The sequence below is a fragment of the Strix aluco genome, chromosome 7 (genome assembly GCF_031877795.1).
Source record: "Strix aluco isolate bStrAlu1 chromosome 7, bStrAlu1.hap1, whole genome shotgun sequence".
Classification (NCBI taxonomy): domain Eukaryota; kingdom Metazoa; phylum Chordata; class Aves; order Strigiformes; family Strigidae; genus Strix; species Strix aluco.
The window spans coordinates 36697972-36701431 of NC_133937.1; positions in this window are offsets into that span (position 1 = coordinate 36697972).

The window sequence follows — 3460 nt, forward strand, 5'->3', positions numbered from 1 at the left end:
ATAAACTTTCACACAGAAAGAAATGAGTATTACTTCCTTATATACTTTCCTTGAGTTTATACGTAAATCACATAGCACACACCTGCAGCACAACACCTGTGATGTTTTGAGTGCATGTGGCTTTTCATGCATCTACGTATTTTTGCATGAGTCATGAAGCAATGACTTTCCTTGAGCAATTCCCTTTGGCAACTAGCAGCATCCTTTCCTTCCTGCTGGTCCTTCTCCTGGTTTGAAGGCAAGGTCAGGGCATGAAGGTGAACAGATGGTAACACTGAATAGAGCTGGAAGTCTTGGACCCAAGTTGTCTTCTCAGTTCACACCTTCTCTTTCAGTAGCCAGCTGCCTCAGGCTCCCCCACATCTGGTATATTTTAGTTCAATGAAGCTTGGAAAGGAAACTGGCATTACTTGAAGACAAAATCACTCAACTAAAAATACTTCAAAGAACTAAGGATGGTTTAAATAGAGGAGTATAAAAAGAGGTTGAAAGGCTAAAGCCAGGCTTGAGACTCAGATATAAAGCAGTAGGAAAAAATGCAGCTGCAGGGAAGTGTAACACAGGAGCAGATATGGCCAGTAAGAAGCATTCACTGAGATTGTACTCACGGTCTTTTCCAGAAACCCTTCAAGTACAGGCTGTTCTGACTGTTGAGGACCTTCATTCATTATGTGACAAAAATGCACATGTATCGTGTCATAAGAGAAGTGCAAGTCTGAGCATGCAATGAGAGAGTGGCTTGCAGGTCGACTTGCATCCTTGAAGACTATTTGTACATCCCACATCCCAGACATATCACTGGGAGACAGCTCTGCTACATGTTCCCAAGTCATCTCTGTTGGACCCTGGCTGTCCAAGTCTGTAGGAAGTTCCTTGAAACTGGCACATAGTGCAGGGAAGGTCACAGAACATGAGTGTCCAAAAATGTATGAATTATGTATCAGCAATTAGCTATAAGCACTGTGAAATCCTGCTCAGCCATTGGCTAGGTGTTGCCAGCCATCTCTTCCATGCTTTATCCTGCTTTTGCCAGAGGTCTTGCAATCTTACCGGACAGTACCAGGCCCAATGTGGGAGGTGCAAGCTGAGTAGTGCACAGAAATTAGAGAGGAGAGGACTAGAGATCTACAGAAGAATTTAAATCAAATAGGGGAGTGGGCCATGAGAAAGCAAATGCAGTAAAACTGTAAAAGAGGTGAAAATAGCATGAAATGGGTGATTTAAAATAATGAGGTAATTGCTCAGGGCAGTAAAAGAGGCAAGACCAAACTGTTGTTTTAGGCATGACCAAATCAAATGGTGTAGTCTGCCACTGGAGTTGGTAATGCATCATTTTATAGAAAGGTACTTATGAATTTAGCAGAATGTATGTTCATCTTTTGGTATATATTCTATTTATTAAGAAGCATAAACATCTCTACAAAAGGATTAAGGGCCTATACTCAACTCTACATACCAGATAGGGGCAGTCAGGCAGCTAGCTGAGCAGCAGCTGCCATATAGGCGTATGGAGAATAATACAGGTGCCTGAAATGCCCAGCCTTAAGAAAACTGTATACAGTCTCTATATTTCTGCCTGATTAAGTCTGAACAAAGGAAGAAACATGACTCTACCCAGATTTCAAATGCAAATGTGCATTTGTCACCAGAGGTGACAATGAGGTTACATACAAGCTAAAACTTGGCTATTGACTTTTCTGCTACAGGCAGAAAGAGTCAGTTCAAAATGGAGAATATCATTCAAGAAATAGAATGTTGCTGCAAGCTCTCGATTCAAAATCTCTTTAGATTTTCCAGATTGTTTTGTGGATAGGAGATCCTATCCAACCAGGACACTACCCAATTTTTAGACTTAGGTATGGATGGTGTACAGATTTATTTCAGCTGTATATAGCTCTTCGTAAGATTTCTGATATTTATTTTTGTCACTTTCTTAGACTTACAACTGACATTTTCTCCTGTTGTAGAAACAAAGCAAAGTAGACTAAAAGTAAAGTCTGAGAAATACTGGGTGCTCTCCTGATGGGGTATTACCCATCTGTATACAACATGAAATGAATGGGAACATATCTAAGAATTTAAGTCCTGCAGAGAATTCCTGGGCAGATACAAAGGATCAGTGTGAAGACTGATGTGTATAAGCTCCCTCCTGTGAGCAGCACATGGCAGAAAACCAGTCCATGGATCTAGAACACAGAGTGTTACAGTAAGTAAAAGTTTTTTTCTTTCTCAAAGAAAATGATTGATCAAGGGAGATGACAGACCTTTCTATAGTCTTTATCAGCTCTAAGTGCCACTAAAAATGATAACTGTGTTTGAAAAATTCAATATTTGGTAGTTTGGACCTGCATTTTTTATTGGAATTGCATAGAAAGATAACATTTTTTTCTTTAATCCAAGTATAATTTAGTGAACATTAGTTCCAGCGCACAGCTGATCTCTGATAGAAGATATCATGAGTTAACTGAGTCTGATTTTCTTACACAAACTTCTTTAGGCTTCCTGTGCCTGATATTTTTTGTATTATGGTAAGACAAATTTGATCCCTTGTATTTTGTCTCAGTGATACGTGGTCAAGATCTGAGGAAATAATGAGAACAGCAATGGATTGCTGATACGCTATCAGGAATGCAGCCTCACACATCAGGTTATTTACAGTTTTTTATGGCACTTATTTTTGCAGCAAACTTCCTGCTGATTTAATGTCAGTATGTGCAATGGAAAAGAGAGGTAATCTCAGGCGTATTTTGTACAAAGGACTCTGGCGTTTTAGCAGTTTCAAATCAAAGGTTCCTGTTATCAAACCTGAAGACATAGGTCCTAATATAAGTTAAAGAACATTTACTGCAAATGTTAGAAATGCACCAGTAAGCTGGAATTGGTGAGGCCTGGCAAGAACTCTGACAGCCAAGTTTGTGTTAAAGAACCATACTAGCAGATTTAATTGTTATGGATAAACTTAACCACAGCACATTTAGTCGTCCTCTGTTCTTGAATATCCTTGACATCATCCATAGATTTTCTATTCACAGTGTCACAGACCGAAAAAGCTGGATGATCTGGAGATCCTCTAGTCCATCCCCTTGCCCAAAGCAGGGTCAGAGAAAACAGGTTGCTCAGGACTGTGTGAAGTTGGGTTTGAATATCTTGAAGCATGGAGGAATCTATAACCTTGCTGGTCAACATATTCCACTACTTGACCACCCTCACAGTGAAATTCCTTTTTATGTATGAGTGGAATTTATTGTACTTCATTTCATGCCCATTGCTTCTCATCCTCCCACCAGGCACCACCGAGAAGAGTCCAGCTGTGTCTTTACTCCATGCCAGCAGGTATTTGTACACACTGATGAGATCCCACTGAGCCTTCTCTTCTCTGGGTCTCTCCTCATATGAGAGACACTCCAGTATCTAAATCATCTTAGTGTCCCTTTGCTAGACTTGCTCTAGTATGTCCATG